Here is a 16,792-nt window from a genome sequence, read left to right as displayed (position 1 = left end):
TTAGTTAATTGTGGAAATAAATTAAGATATGCAAGATTTTTTTATATATATATTTTTCTATAATTGTATACAAAACAATCGAGGTGAGGGTGTTGGAAATGCTTTTGACAGTTCATCTGCTTTTGTTCTATGGGTGGCACTGTGTGTTCTTTTTAAAGGATGGGTCCCAGTCTCTCAAAGGCCCTAAGGTCCAGTTGGCCAGTCACTGGGACGACAACCCAACCTGGGATGGGGGGAGGTTTTAGTGGGTGGAATAGTGGAGAACAATTGGAGGTTTACTCAGTAGCAGTGTAAATATCATGGTACAGCTTTATAGACACTCAATCATTATGGTACTTTTTAATGGTACATTTACAAACATATATTATGATAAATAGAATTGAAACTTGTATCTCATTATGGTAAATGGTGATATAAGTATAGCCAGCTATAATTGTAATGTCTTAGCAGATAATAAGAAAATAAGATCAGTATTTACCTGGCTAAAAGAGAAGGAATATAATATCTATTGTTTTCAGGAAACTCACTCAACAATTTTAGATGAGGTTGTGTTGAAAAATGACTGGGGGGGAGGTGGGGAGCAAATATACTTCTACCATTGGTAAAGAAACTCAAAAGGGGTGATGATATTAATTAACAATAATTTTGATAAAATGTGAAAATTGTCCAAACAGGTTTCTTTTAAATTCTTTTAAATATGTTATTGGACCATAAACCGATTTGGCTCATTAATCTATATGGTCCAAATAGTGGGGGACTATAATATGGTTTTAAATACCTCAATGGACTGTAAAGGAAATCACACTACAAACTATCACCCTCATGCACTTAAGGAAATCACGAATATCATGGGACATATTGGAACTAGTGAATATATGGAGCCTTAAATATCCATACCTAGTGAGATAAACATGGCGGAGGCAAAATAATGCTAGTCGTCTTGACTACTTTCTTATGTCATTCTCGCTGGCACAATTTTTTTTATAAGTGTTGATGGGGGACAGAATGCAGTCGGACCAATACATTATTGGCATATACAGTACTCTTACAGAATTTCCAGGTGGGCGAGGATATTAGAGATGTAATCACAGCCTATTGGATGACAACTTGTTTTTAACCAGGACAGATACATTTAAAACTGACCTTTTCCGACATAACATAGGTATAACATATCCCCTTATTGTATGGAACCAATGTTCTCTCTAAGCTGCACACTTCCTCCAGGACTGCGGTGCAGAAAACATGCCATGCTGCGCAGAGACGCAAGAGATTGAACTTCACTAGGTTCAACCCATTAGTTTGCACTATATAGATCAACGTTTTTTGTGTGATCGAATCAACATTATAAACTGGGTGGTTCGAGCCTTGAATGCTGATTGGCTGACAGCCATGGTATATCAGACCGTATACCACGGGTATGACGAAACATTTATTTTTACTGCTCTAATTACGTTGGTAACCAGTTTATAATAGCAACAAGCCACCTCAGGGGTTTGTAATATATGGCCAATATACCACGTCTAAGGGCTGTTCTTAGGTACGACGCAACGCGTCCTTGGGCCTTATTGCTTAATTATATTAGCCCTTTTTCTATACAACAAACCAAAACAAATCTAACTTTGCAAGATTGAGTCTGTGATTTTGATGTAGGCAGAGCCAGACCACAACGGAGCAGAATTCTATTGGTGGAGGTAGCCCACTAGAGGTCTTTCAATCACCTGCGAGTGCACATTTGTTATTAGCTAAGTTATAGACAAGTATAGGTCAGCAATGGGGAGTTACAGCTTCCTACAAGAGCGTTTAGGCTACATTTCAAGCTGCCTTTGAAAAGCCAGTTGGGTAAAAAGCTTATGTCTGAAATTGTTTAACTTGGGTCAAACGTTTCGGGTAGCCTTCCACAAGCTTCCCACAATAAGTTGGGTGAATTTTGGCCCATTCCTCCTGACAGAGCTGGTGTAACCGAGACAGGTTTGTAGGCCTCCTTGCTCGCACATGCTTTTTCAGTTCTGCCCACACATTTTCTATAGGATTGAGGTCAAGGCTTTGTGATGGCCACTCCAATACCTTGACTTTGTTGTCCTTAAGCCATTTTTCCACAACTTTGGAAGTATGTTTGGGGTCATTGTCCATTTGGAAGACCCATTTGCGACCAAGCTTTAACTTCTTGACTGATGTCTTGAGATGTTGCTTCATTATATCCACATCATTTTCTTTCCTCATGATGTCATCTAGTTTGTGAAGTGCACCAGTCCCTCCTGCAGCAAAATACCCCCACAACATGATGCTGCCACCCCCGTGCTTCACGGTTTGGATGGTGCTCTTCAGCTTGCAAGCCTCCCCCTTTTTCCTCCAAACATAACGATGGTCATTATGGCCAAACAGTTCTATTTTTGTTTCATCAGAGGACATTTCTCCAAAAAGTACAACCTTTGTCCCCATGTGCAGTTGCAAACCGTAGTCTGGCTTTTTTATGGTGGTTTTGAAGCAGTGGCTTCTTCCTTGCTGAGCGGCATTTCAGGTTACGTCGATATTGGACTCATTTTATTGTGGATATAGATACTTTTGTACCCGTTTCCTCCAGCATCTTCACAAGGTCCTCTGCTGTTGTTCTGGGAATGATTTGCACTTTTCGCACCAAAGTACGTTCATCTCTACGAGACAGAACGCGTCTCCTTCCTGAGCGGTATGACGGTTGCGTGGTCCCATGGTGTTTATACTTGCGTACCATTGTTTGTACAGATGAACGTGGTACCTTCAGGCGTTTGGAAATTGCTCCCAAGGATGAACCAGACTTGTGGAGGTCTACCATTTTTTTTCTGAGATCTTAGCTGATTTCTTTTGATTTTCCCATGATGTTAAGCAGAGGCACTGAGTTTGAAGGTAGGCCTTGAAATACATCCACAGGTACACCTCCAATTGACTCAAATGATGACATAATTTTCTGGAATTTTCCAAGCTGTTTAAAGGCACAGTCAACTTAGTGTATGTAAACTTCTGACCCACTGTAATTGTGATACAGTGAGTTATAAGTGAAATAATCTGTCTATAAACAATTGTTGGAAAAATGACTTGTCATGCACTAAGTAGATGTCCTAACCGACTCGCCAAAACTATAGTCTGTTAACAAGAAATTTGTGGAGTGGCTGAAAAATTAGTTTTAATGACTACTCCAACCTAAGTGTATGTAAACTTCTGACTTCAACTGTAGTACTGCAGATAGGTGCTGGAGGAGGCCTGATACTCCAGGGCCTATTCTTGGTTACCAAAGTTGTGGCAAGGGTCATGTTATTTGGAATATGTCCTACCCCATGTAAGACATTCTGTGAATTCTCCTTTTTCACACCGTCATAAAAGTGTGATTACAGAAACTGAGAGATTCTTTGTGATTGCTTTTCCATCTTATGGTATTTCTAAAATAGCACGGGAACTTATTAATATGGCTAACTCTTTGAAAATTCTAGCGAATAGAACAGCTGAGAGTCTTGAGTTAATTACAGCTGAGATGGTTGACATTCGGACTGTGGTGATGCAAAATCGTTTGGCTCTTGATTATCTTCTGTCCGCACAAGGGGGTACATGTGCTGAATGCTGTACTTACATTCCTGATAATTCTGAGGAAATAACTGACCTAATCCAAAAGATCAGGACTGAGAGCGCTAAATATCATGATTGCAATCCAGATTATTTAGGCTTGGTCATGTGGTTGTCTTCCACATTTGGTACATGGAGACGTTTTTTGGTGAGCGTGATACTTCCAATAGTGGGAGTTGTGGTTATTTTTTTCATCCTCATCCAGGTTATCAAGTATGCTATTGCCCGATGTTTGTCTGCTAAAATCCGATGGTTATGTGATAGGGGATATCATAAGATTCATCAACCGTGCCTTTTTGGAGATGGGTGTCAGTCGTGTCCACAAGAATGTTGTGGGGATCATAAGGGTCTTCATCATCATACCAAGCCTCATGATTGTGGTCAGGTTCAGGAATGGCTGAAGAATTGCAACATTTACCTGGAGCTAACTCTACAAATAGCACTGCTGGGTGATTTGAAAAGTCATAGTCAATTAATCAATAATATTTTTATACTCTTAGCGAAAATGTTTATCTTTAATTTACAATGTGTAGAAACTATGAGAATAGAAAGGTTCAGAACCCTTATGAAACATTACAGCACATATATGGCAAATACTGGATGGTGTTCAGAGATAAATGAGAGGGGTTGAGGGTAGCTGAAGGATGGGACTAAAAACAAACAAAAGATAACTATTGTAAAATATACTGTGTCCATAAAATGTATATAGTATGTATAAGCTGGAAGTAGAAGCCTAAATGTTGTCCATTAGTTTACTCCAATTAGCAGAAGGGTGGTGGGGTTAGAGGAAAATAATAAAAAGGAAAACAATGAAAAAGGCAGATTTAAATTATTTTGTATTTTTTTATATTTACTCTCTGTCCACACAACTACACCCATGATGCAATCTGAAGGTTTTTCCCATCTAGTCTGCAAAGGTCTGATAAATGACCAAGAATCGCACACGTCATGGTTGGACAACGTCTGTCTTGCAGTACTGCAATGTGTGCAGGATTTTGTTGCAGTGTCTATTTGTTATCGACATTTCTCGTGTCCAAAAGACATGTTTACTGTTTCTCAACTACACACAGGATGTACAACAGCATCAGTTACAGGCAGCAACACTAAACTGTTCTAGATTACACCTATCTAAACATACTTTACATTGTTTGCGAGATCAAAAATATTATTATAATCCGAGTGTTCATTTTTGGAAGTTGCATTCACTTTAGCGCATCTAATTTGTAAACATTTCAACTGTATTAAATGATAACTTTTTCAAGTGCAAGAAGCTTTAGTGTTCTTATAGATTCAACGGAAAGACAATGTATTCCATTGAGCCCATTTCAGCCATTACCGGAGTGTGTTTGACAGGTCATTACAAACATTTCCACGGTCATACTGTTAACGGGAAAAAACGTCAGACACAAGCAAGAGTATAAGAGTTGCAGGAGTAAAATGAAAGCAATCAATCCAGCGAGATTTAAATGACAAGAGGATTTTGCACCCCTCAAACGCAGGAAATAGATGGCTGAAAAAGACAGATCCTCAGGTGTGCGGGACATGCTTGTTGCTAGTTCTCCACCCTCTCCACCACTGACTGACATCACAGTTCCACACTCTGTTGTTTTGTTGCCAAGTATACTTAGTGCCGCCCACCATCCCACCCCAATTGACTAACCAGACAGATGTTGTCAGAAGCCTTCAGCACCAATTAAATCAGGAAACATTGGCAGAGAAAAGGACACAGACACAGAGGCACAGAGAGATGAGTGTGATAGCACCTTTCCATGAAAAAAAAATACTGTTAACCATACTGTTTAATATGTTAGGTTAGATTGATCTGAATCAGAATTCATACAATGTGTACCCTGTACTATTAGAGTCCCCTACTTAAAGTTTAACAGTATCTACTAAATCACAATGCACTGAAAAGCAATACCAGTCAAGGAGTGGACTAATGCAGTCCTCTAAGAGCACCATCACCCCCTCTGTTCAGAAGAGGAACTACTTTCCATTTCAGATGTGCAACGGAGGGGATCATATTAGGGGCTATTTCAAAAGCTGTGTGTGTCATATTTCATGCACTATGTGATGTGTCACTTGCAAGCTACAGTTCTTTGTTGTCTTTTAACAAAAGGATCTTGCGAGAAACTCAAACTGCAATCGATTTCTTAAGGTTGAGTTAACAGATGCTGTCAGAGGCCCCGATACACCCCATACCAACAGAAGAGAATTAGAATAATGAGCCAGGTGAAGGAAAACATCTTCAGAAAATATATCCCATTAATTGACCAAGCCAGAGATGAAAATGATATTCAAATAGTAGCTATTTTATTATTGCCTGTCTCACATTGTAAAACACACATTAACAGAAAGATAATGAATAACCCTGTCATCAAAGCAGACAGTTTCCAGTAGAAAGAAACCAGTGGCGGTCAGTGCCGTTTAAGATGAGAAAAGACGATTTCTTTCCTTTTCCATTACAGCATATTGGATGACTGTCATTCATATTCCATTCACCCAGTTCAATGCAACATCGATAGGTTTAGGCTACTACATGATACTCAAATTTTCCCTATACCCATCATGAGGTTGCTACAACCTAGCCTGTGAATGAAAGTTTACAATGTAGGTGCTAACAGGTCGGGAGACAAATTTGGATAGACAGTGACATTCAATAACGCCTTGCACACTCTTGCCTGCATCTAGCTGATATAGGATGTAACCATTAGTCCAACAGTTGCAAACGAGAGTTCTGTTGGACAAATTCAAGTATGTTTACGCCCGTTTTGTTCTGTTTAAGAAACGGTTTTTAACAAAATTGGTGGAATTAATACACCCCTGATCACGTGTAAACACACAGCCACTTTGTATTCCTTCTCGCATCCATGCTCTCTCCTCCTCTCACCTCTCTCCAGCAGAGAACGTGTAATATGGCATAATCTTTTATCGCAATACTGCAGAGAGACATGGACAGAATCCCCGCCTGCCTGTCTCTCTCAACTGGACCAACCCACACAGACACTACAGTATAACAGATACACACCACACGCAACACATTCTCTTAGGTGAATACTGAGAGGCAGAGGCCTCTAGAGAAAAACAACAGAGAGATATGAAGGGAGGAAGAGGGAGAGAAAAGACCAGAGCTGATTTTTCTTTCAGCTCAACTAGGGAGAGAGCAGCCACGAGCCTGGGTTAATGACTGTGCAAACACAGAGGCTTGAAGGACACAGTTTGAGATCTATTTTCATTTATCCAGAGGCGAGGGACAGACACAGAGAGGGACAGACACAGTGGGGATGTCTCATCACACTGCTTTATTGAAATAACACAGGCTTGCCTACTAGCTCTCACTGCGTTATTAATGAATTAAGGTGTTTTAACAACCTTGAGCTGCTTATACCTAATGTAACAGCCTCACATACATTTTGAAAATCATAATGAAAAAGCAATCAATTACAGAACTTCCACAAAATGCCAACCTGAATCCCTGGAAACATTTTAGTCATTTAGCAGATGCTCTTATCCAGAGCGACTTACACTAGCAATAGTGGATCAGACCACGCGGAAAAGGAGAGGCTGAAAATAATACTGCTTCAAAAGGACTGATCTCACTGGGAGCTTTTGGATGAATGACAGATGCTGTTCCCCGGCAACACGCCACTCTTTGGGTTTTGCTCAACTCTATTGTTTCTATGTCTGGAGTGTGTTTCAGCACCCAGGACTGTGTACGTCTCTTTAATTCACACACACACACACACACACACACACACACACACACACACACACACACACACACACGTTAGTCTAGTGGTAGGGATTATCCCTGACTATTTCCCAGATCATGAACCTGATGCTTTTCAATGACAGCTGTATTGCTGAAGGTATGGACAGTGCTGAAGGTATGGACAGTACATTAGTGGAACGGCCCCTGTTCGTAGTGTGATCCCTGTGATAGGTCTGTAGTCCTTCCACCCTGCCCCCTCCGATAGCCTTCGTCTTCAGTCACACCAAAGGGCCACTGCCTTCTTTCATTTTCCTTTGTAGTGGGCGGCAGTGGCATTTACTTTATTTTAGTGCCATGGCCAGCCCCTGCTGTGCCTCACCCTCAGGGAACCAGGCTCCAGCCTCGCATGCTTATGACAACTATATAGCCTTGCGTGAAACACATGGTCCCAGGAACCACCTGGGGTAGGCCTATTTGGTTGCATGTAGTCCGGTCTACTGTGTATTCATAAGCCCCCCCCCCCCCCTGTCAATAAGTATCCTAACAATATAATTACTTTTAGCCCCATAACCATAAAAAATGTATTACAGATTATAAACATCAGCGGCCCTCCAGTAGTTTTCTTCATCACTCGCTAGTATTTCATCGTCAGACATGTTTGTAAGTTGTTGTTTACTTTGTATAACTAATCAGTAATGTCTACACTTCTCCCCCGAAAAATAATCACATCTGTGATTGTGAATAAGGGCCTTATGATTCCCCCACGAGAGCACACATGCACAGTTGTTACCTATTTCCGCTATTGTTACAGTCGGCCACATAAAACTATTATTTTTGCTATCATTTTTTTAGGTGGAAAAGTACACATTTCCTGACTCCGATAGTACGTGCGATTAAAAACAGCTATTTCGGCCGTACGCTTTCAATACAACAAGAAATGTGTCAACAAATTGCGGATTTCTCAATCGATCTTTGACTGACAACGTAGCAGAGCTAGCAGTGCACAAAGATACATCACAACTGAGCCGTGTGGCTCAGTTGGTAGAGCATGGTGTTTGCAACGCCAGGGTTGTGGGTTCGATTCCCACGGGGGACCAGTACGGAGAAAAATAATTATGAAATGTATGCATTCACTACTGTAAGTCACTCTGGATAAGAGTGTCTGCTAAATGACTAAAATGTAAAAAGTCACAAGCCAGCTTTTTGTGCAGATTTCCAGTTCTAGACTAGGGAGAGAGAGTGGGAAAAGGCAAACTAGTTTCAATGTATGGAATCAATTAGAACATTTTAGATAAACTTTCACTTTAATAAACATTTTATTTTACCTCTGTGTGCCTATTTCCAAAAATAAACACACACACACACACACACACACACACTCCATTACTCTTGCTGCAGTCTTCCTTTCAGTATATGGTACAGTGCATAGTACTGCACAAGTCATTTGGGAATGGATTGGAGGACAGTGTCTGTAAAAGCCATAAATAGTGTTGGAGAGTGAGGGGGTGACTAAAGCAGAGTGACAGAGGTGTAGGTCAACAGCAACATCCCATTTCATCATCATAATAGTATTCTGCTAAGGGATGAAAAACTGCCTCTCCCCCGGTCTTCCTTTCACACCAAACCCAATCACCATGGGTGTGTTGGGAATGATGGACGACCTGAGGCACTGAGAGATGCTAAGGGTAAAATACGAGTTTGGATTTGCCTTTATGGCATCTACGCTTGTAGGAATCCAACTCGTCCAGACAGCGAATTTGGCCCCTTGATAACCTATGGCTATTTCTACTAGTGTTTTATAAAATGTCAAAAAACAAAGTGTTATTCAAATGGAGTTTGATGTTTTAATGCAGTATAAAGTAGCACCTTGAGATGTGAACACTTTTTTAAGACCCATTAGAGCTATGGTAAAAAACAACAACCGCAGAGTAGTTTGTAATACTTAAACTAAAGCCAAGAATTCACACAGTAGTGCTGTTTTTACTACCAGTTGGATACAATAAACTAAACTTTAGCATTGGTAAAAATATTCCTTAGACCTTTATGTTAGAAAAGAGGTACCTAATGGTGAATAATTACATTGAATCAAATCCTAGGCCACTGTCTAAAATGGCTTTTTACAAGCCTTAAAAAACACAATAATTGGAATGGAGTTTTGTTTTTTTCAGAGAAACGGTGCTTTATTAATGTTGTCTTGTATGATTGGAGAGATTGGAAACCCAGATCTTCTGTGGCTATATTCTGAAGGCAATCAGGCTAGTCCCAGCAAACTGGGAACATCCGCTAATGCTAATCGCTAGTTAGCTGGCTAGCTAATAAATGTACTGAGTCAGCTAGCTAACACAGCCTGATACCAGTGTTGGTGTAGGCCTTAATCAGCATGGTGCTTGTGCAACAGTATCTTCTAAATCAAAGACGAATAGGCAAAGCATGAATATGTTGGCTACATGTAAGACACATTTAATGTAGCCAAAGATTATAGGTTCACCTAAGAAACAATGACCAACACTTTGGTTCCTAAACTGTCACAATAACTCCTCCCTAGTATTTTCATTTGTTGTCATGTCAACACTGTATTCAATGTGCACACTATTATATTCTAACTATAGAATTATAATAATCATTCTATTTCCATGATTCTAACAGTTCACCCAAATGTTTTCATCTAAATCGCAAGTCAAATCATAATTGCAACATTTGGTTAAAAATAAGGCCTAGTCTTTTTGCCCATACCTACGTGGCATTGTGAAAATGATCTCAAATGAGAAATGATCTCACATGCACAAACATTTTTTGGGTTGAAATGAACAGAATAAACCAATCAGAATGGAGAAAAACCCATTGAAATCACTTAGAATGTATGTGTTGCCATCGTAGGACCAAAAAGCTAATTTAGAACTTGTATTATTCAAAAACATAAAATACTGTCAAATACCATATCATACTATGATATGATATTTTGGCCATATCACCCAGCCCTAAAGGTGTGATATAAATCCAAACCATTATTACCTGCCCACCTATCCTCACGAGGTGGCACTGCACAGGTAAGGCCTAGCATATACAGTATGATGCAATATTGTAATATTCGTCGTAAGGATAGGACCAAGGCGCAGCGGGTATAGTGCTCATCTTCTTAATTTATTTAAAGATTACACTTAAACAAAATAAAACGACGAAACAGTTCCGTAAGGCAACACAGGAAACAACCACCCACACAACACAAGTGAAACAAACCTCAACTAAATATGGCAACGACAACCAGCTGCCTCTAATTGGAGGTCCTACCAAAAACCCAACATAGAAATAGAAAACTAGATTTAAACATAGAAATAGAAAACATAGAACCTAAACCAAAAACACAGAAACACACAAAACAGCCACGCACTGACCAAACGACAATGACAAATAACCCATTTTACTGGTCAGGATGTGACAAATATATACAAAATATTTCTTTGCAAACCCAATGAATGCCAACTGTTTTGGCTCAAACAATAGCAGAAACCTAGGCATAGGTATTTATAATTTTGTATAGTGATCAGAATATTATAGTTTCTGCTCTGTGTTACTGTCTAGACTATATATTAGGAACAGACAGTACTTGTCTAATTTCCATGTTCCCTGTGTTTCTCTCTCTTGTCAGGGGCAGGATTTATTTCCTCTACTTCTCCCTGGGCCAGCCTCTGGTCATGGTTAGGACCGGCACCAGTCCTGTGGTGGTCATGGTGAGCCCAAGACCCGGCCAAGACCTTGCCCATCTCCTGCTGTCCACCATAAGGCTCATCAAGACAGCGAGGACACATGGCGCGAGCAGATCACCAACAGAACTGTTGCCCCCATTATTAAGGTTTCTGTTCCAACGCTTATGTTGCTACTGTAGGTATCTCTAAAAAGGTTGTCTTTCAGGCCTACCTGATGACAGAGGTTCCACAAGAAGGATAGGTTGCAGCACAGTAATGTGACGATCAATAAAAGGCTGGTACCAGCATTAACAACCACTCACAGCAACTCTACTGACACTCTGGATGTTGTCTTTGGGGTTGGGGTTTTTCTGCCATCTGCATGTGTTTATCCTGAACTGCATTAGGCTGATCAAGTGAAGTTTGCATCATAGTCAACAGGTCAAGCTTCCTCCAGTTGAAGCCAAGGTTGCATAAATTATGCTGAATGGGCATAGGCTACCCATGAAAGGTACTTAAGCACTGAACGTTTATTTTTCTGTTGTGATCATTTTACTATACCGTATGAGCCAATAGAGGAGGCTTGAATTGATGGAGCTGTTAGCCTCTTGGCCTAGCCCAAGGCTTTAGCGATAGATGCCTCTACATCAGCCACTCAACAAAAGCTAGTAGCCATCAGAGAGAGTGAGTATGTGCCTTGCTTCCCTTTTAATTTAAATCTCACCTCTGATGGCTACCCTACTAGATCCCAAATGGTACATAATGCTATCTGCTTGTCACTACAGAACTAACTTATATACTATGAAACACATAAGATCTAGTGTTAACAAATCATGACTCAAGAGGTGGAGTTTTCTTTAGATTGATGAGATAATGCTCACAAAGAGAGAGGGAGAGAGAGGGGGAGAGAGAGAGTGAGTCATAACTGTAACTCTAAAGGCTCATGATGCCATCCTCCAGTCTACGAGGGGGGAGGGGAGGAATCATCCATGGAGATGAAACTCACAGACCAAAACATGGCAACTCAACAGTAGTGTTAAATTGTCCCAACGGTTTTTCATACAAATAGACTGGGTTTTAGGCAGATCCTGGTGAGAACATGTTTGACAAGTTAACATGACTGGTATACCTTGACAGTTACAGACATAACAACAGTTGTGTATCACATGTTGTTGGGGAATAGTACCATGAAGGATGTGGGGATGTTTGTGTCTAATGAAAATGAGGCAGGTGGTAGCTGTTATATTACCCTATAGTTATAGTGAGTTCTTCTCTGCTTATGAGTGCAAGATAAAACAAAAAGGAGAGGAGAAAAATCATCTTTGCTGAATACATTCCCATTCCTCTTTTGCTGACTCACACACTAAACTTAAACTGCTTTGAGGGCCAGACCATTCATCACATAACATCCACAAGCTCTTTCTCTGCTAGTTCTAGCCAAGTACTAAACTCAAAATAAATTAGGCTATAGCGCAATAAAGCAAAATGAGAGTTTTTCTCTTGCTTTTTTATTTTATGTCAAATTATGTTTTATGGAAAGTCTCTGAACATGCATAGTCAAACTGCATTAGAGATGATATAGAAGATTCTTCATCAATCTTCGGTAACATTAGTATTTGGCAGGTAGCCTAGTGGTTAGAGCATTGTGTCAGTAACTGAAAGGTTGCTGGATCGAATCCCTGAGCTGACAAGGTAAAAATATGTTGTTCTGCCCCTGAGCAAGGCAGTTAACCCACTGTTCTGCAGGCGTAGTGGATGTTGACTAAGGCAGCTCCCCGCACCTCTCTAATTCAGAGGGGTTGGGTTAAATGAGGAAGACACATTTCAGTTGGACAACTGACTAGGTTTTCCCTATTCATACTGCCGCTTTTGGTTGATAGGATATGGGGATGCACAGCCTACGTTCAGCAGAAATAACAGGGGGAAATCTTCAGCTCCCTTGTATGATGATGAATCTATTCGGCTCAAACACTTTTCAAATCAGAACCTCGAAATCCCTCACAAAATTATTCCACTGTCACAAAGGAAACACAAGGTGATCGCCACATTATTTTGGAGAGATTGGAAACCCTAATTGGTCTACACGGACAAGTTCTTGCTTGGTTTAGATCTTATCTGTCGGAAAGATATCAGTTTGTATCTGTATATGGTTTGTCCCTTGAGAAATGAATGGTAAGTTTCAGTGTTCTTCAAGGTTCCGATTAAGGACCACTATTGTTTTCACTTTATAGGCTACCTCTTGGTGATGTCATTCAGAAACACACTGTCAACTTTCACTGCTATACAGACGACCAACAGCTGTACATTTCGATGAAACTTGGTGAAGCCCCAAAATTGTCTACCTTAGAAGCCTGTGTTTCAGACATAAGGAAGTGAATCTTGGATTTTTTTTTATTTATAAACTCAGACAAAACAGAGATGCTAGTTCTATGTCCCAAGAAACAAAGACACCTGCTGTTTGATCTGACAATTAATCTCAATGGTTGTACAGTCATCTCAAATAAAACCGTGAAGGACTTTGGCGTTACTCTGGACCCTGATCTCTCTTTTTTCTTTCCTGCCTCAGTCTCCAGTGTCTATGCTGCAAGTCTATGTGCTGGGGCTAAAGTCTGTTTTATCTGGTGTAATTCTCCTATCTTATCTGTGTCACGACTTCCGCCGAAGTCGGCTCCTGTCCTTGTTCGGGCGGCGTTCGGCGGTCGCCGTCACCGGCTTTCTAGCCATTGCCGCTCCATTTTTTCATTGTTCCATTTGTTTTGTCTTGTTCCCTGCAAACCTGGTTTACATTCCCTAATCACACTGCATGTATTTTTCCTCTGTTCCCCCCCCCCATGTCTTTTTTTGAAATAGTTTTTGTCGTGTTTCCTGTTACGTGCCAGGCTGGATTTTCCCCTGTATTTCCGTGGCATTTCACGAAGGATGTTTAATTGTTAAACATTTGCTAATTTTTGTAACTGTTTCGCGCCTTGCACTTTTTACCTTTGGCTGGAGGTTTTGATGCAGTGGCGTCTGTCTGTTTTATTGCCTCTGCCTAAATAAAGTGTGCGCCTCTTCACAACTCTCTGCTCTCCTGCACCTGAGTCCTCCACCAGTAGCGCACAACCTTGACAGAATTTCACACCACCCATGGAGTCAGCAGGAGCAGGTACCCCGGTCAGAGGAGTCGAGGAGCGCGTCCGGGAACACTCGGCAATGCTGCAACATCTCGGTGCCACGATGGACCGCGTTGTCCAGACCATGGATCGCTGGGAGAAACAGGAAGTCTCTCCAGCGCCTCGACCAGCGCAACCGGGGTTACCTCTACCCGTCCCTCCTGGATCCAGTCCCAGTGGGATGCGTCTCACCCTTCCTAGGGAGTATGATGGGAAGGCAGCACGGTGCCAGGGGTTCCTATTACAGCTGGACCTATACCTGGCCACCGTTCACCCAGCACCCTCGGGGAGGGAGAGGGTGTCCGCCCTCGTCTCATGCCTCTCGGGGAGAGCTCTGGAGTGGGCAAACGCTCCACTTCGAGGAGTTTATCCGCCGCCTTTTGGGCCGTATTCGACCATCTGCCCGAGGGTAGAGCGGCGGTGGAACGGCTCTTCCACTTGAGGTAGGGGACAAGGAGTGCCCAGGAGTTCGCCCTGGAATTCCGGACCTTGGCCGCCGGAGCAGGATGGACGACCGGGCCCTTATCGACCTCTACCGATGCAGCCTGTGCGAGGACGTCCGATGGGAGTTGGCCTGCAGGGATGCCACCATCACTTTTGACCAACTAGTGGATCTGTCCATCCGGTTGGATAACCTGCTGGTCACCCGTGGACGTCCAGAGAGGGCTCTGTCGGTTCAATCTTCCAGCACCCCCTGCTCCGGTGTCCATGGAGCTGGGAGGGGCTGCGCTTAGGGAGGCTGGAGGAGGGGCCTTCACGTGCACCATCGGTGGCCGCAGAGGGCACATTGCCGGTCGGTGCCAGGTTGGTCCCTCTGGGAGTCGAGGCAGCAGGCAGGGCACTCTGGCGTCACCCCAGGTGAGTCTGCACCACTCTCATCCAGAGTCCTCTGGTGTCCACCTGTTTGTACCTGTTTGTTTTCCTGAGTTTCCCCCGCATTCCCAGCATAAGGCGCTCGTCGATTCAGGCGCGACTGGGAATTTTATCGGCAGAGCGTTCGCCCTTAGTTTAGGGATCCCCATTATTCCTGTGGTTAGACCTTTCCCGGTACACGCTCTGGATAGTTGACCATTAGGGTCCGGGCTAATCAGGGAAGCCACCATCTCCCTGGCCATGGTGACGCAGGGGGGTCATGAGGAGAGAATCAGTCAGTCAGTCTTCCTCATTAACTCTCCTGTGTTTCCCGTGGTACTAGGCCTTCCCTGGTTAGCTCGTCATGACCCCACCATTTCCTGGCAACAGAGGGCTCTCACGGGGTGGTTGCGAGAGTGCTCGGGGAGGTGTGTAGGGGTTTCCGTTGGTGCTACCACGGTGGAAAGTCCAGACCAGGTCTCCACCGTGAGCATCCCCCCAGAACATGCCGATTTGGCTCTTGCCTTCTGTAAAAAGAAGGCGACTCAATTACCACCCCATCGACGGGGGGATTGTGCGATAAATCTCCTGGTAGACGCTGCACTTCCCAGGAGTCACGTGTGTTCCCTGTCGCAAGCGGAGACGGCGGCTATGGAGACATATGTCTCTGAATCCCTGTGTCAGGGGTACATTCGGTCCTCCACTTCACCCGCCTCCTCGAGTTTCTTTTTTATGAAGGAGAGAGGTCTGCGCCCGTGCATTGACTATCGAGGTCTCAATCAAATCACGGTGAGGTATAGTTACCTGCTACCTTTCATCGCCATGGCGATTTAGTCAATGCACGGGGCACGCTTCTTCACTAAACTGGATCTTAGGAGTGAGTACAACCTGGTGCGTATCCGGGAGGGAGACGAGTGGAAGACGGCATTTAGTACCACCTCAGGGCATTATGAGTACCTCGTCATGCCATACGGGTTGATGAATGCTCCATCAGTAGTCCAATTCTTTGTAGACAAGATTTTCAGGGACCTGCATGGGCAGGGTGTAGTGGTGTATATCGATGACATTCTGATATACTCCGCTACACGCGCCGAGCATGTGTCCCTGGTGCGCAGGGTACTTGGACAACTGTTGGAGCATGACCTGTACGTCAAGGCTGAGAAATGCCTGTTCTTTCAGCAGGCTGTCTCCTTCCTAAGATATCGCATTTCCACATCAGGGGTGGAGATGGAGAGTGACCGCATTTCAGCTGTGCGTAATTGGCTGACTCCCACCACGGTAAAGGAGGTGCAGCGTTTTTTAGGGTTTGCCAATTACTACCTGAGATTTATCTGGGGTTTTGGCCAGGTGGCTGCTCCCATTACCTCACTGCTGAAGGGGGGTCCTGTACGTCTGCAGTGGTCAGCTGAGGCGGACAGGGCTTTTGGGCATCTAAGAGCTCTGTTTACCTCGGCTCCCATGCTGGCACATCCAGATCCCTCTTTGGCGTTCATAGTGGAGGTGGACGCATCCGAGGCTGGGATAGGAACCATGCTCTCTCAGCGCTCGGGCACGCCACCGAAGCTCCGCCCCTGTGCTTTCTTCTCGAAGAAGCTCAGCCCAGCGGAGCGGAACTATGATGTGGGGGAGCAGGAGTTGTTGGCTGTGGTTAAAGCTTTGAAGGTGTGGAGACATTGGCTTGAGGGGGCTAAACACCCTTTCCTCATCTGGACTGACCACTGCAACCTGGAGTACATCCGGGCAGCGAAGAGAGGGTCCTCGTCAGGCAAGGTGGGCCATGTTCTTTACCCGTTTTGTGTTTA

General features: G+C 43.1%; 1 protein-coding gene across 1 annotated transcript in view; it reads right to left on the bottom strand.

The window, feature by feature from the left end:
- LOC106583006 (rap1 GTPase-activating protein 1) overlaps nucleotides 1–16,792 on the bottom strand; it is a 158,460-nt gene that overhangs the window by 95,832 nt on the left and 45,836 nt on the right. The gene's annotated exons all lie outside the window — the stretch shown is intronic.

The sequence above is a fragment of the Salmo salar genome, chromosome 22 (assembly GCF_965601325.2).
Source record: "Salmo salar chromosome 22, fSalSal1, whole genome shotgun sequence".
NCBI lineage: Eukaryota > Metazoa > Chordata > Actinopteri > Salmoniformes > Salmonidae > Salmo > Salmo salar.
The sequence above is the reverse complement of the archived record's forward strand: the minus strand, read 5'-3'. Positions and strand labels throughout refer to the sequence as shown.